The following is a 669-nucleotide window of genomic DNA, read 5'->3' on the forward strand; positions in this document are numbered from 1 at the left end:
ATATATACATCTACACACACACACACACACACACATATATATATTTAATCTTCTTAAGTGAATAAATTTTCAAAATTGCCTTTTGGAGAGACAGAGAAACATTGACAGAAATTAGGGTTACATCCTTATATCCAGTAGTTTGTACTATCCATTCTCTTCCTCTCTTTTCTTTCTCAGCTGTCCTGTCTCTTCTCTCCTATCCTTACTGCATATACATTAGCAGTCCTACTTAGAGATAGCAGAATAAACTCATGTTTGGCTTAATAAAGACACAGATGGTTACATATAGAATTACTTATAGACATTTGTATCTACATGGAATTGTAAACACAGACATTACCTTGCTCAGTTCAAAGGACCTAGAAGCAGTTAACACCCAAACAGCAATGAACACATGGAGTGCTAGATCTTGGTTTCTACTTTTCTCCAATAAAAGGAACTTGAAGAAATTGCTAATTCTAGAACTGGGGCAGAAGATATAAGACGTAACTCTAGAGCATTCTGCAGTGCCAGAAAGTAAGGAAACGCTTTAAAAAACACACACCAAAAAAACCCCACAATGATGGAAGTATGTCAAAGGGATATAAGGGCCAACTAAAAGAGCTTCCAGTGTCCAAGCCTGAACAATTTATGCAACAAAATATACTGGAGTATAGCTTGAGTTATAAA

The sequence above is a fragment of the Panthera uncia genome, chromosome B4 (assembly GCF_023721935.1).
Source record: "Panthera uncia isolate 11264 chromosome B4, Puncia_PCG_1.0, whole genome shotgun sequence".
In the NCBI taxonomy this organism is placed as follows: Eukaryota; Metazoa; Chordata; class Mammalia; order Carnivora; family Felidae; genus Panthera; species Panthera uncia.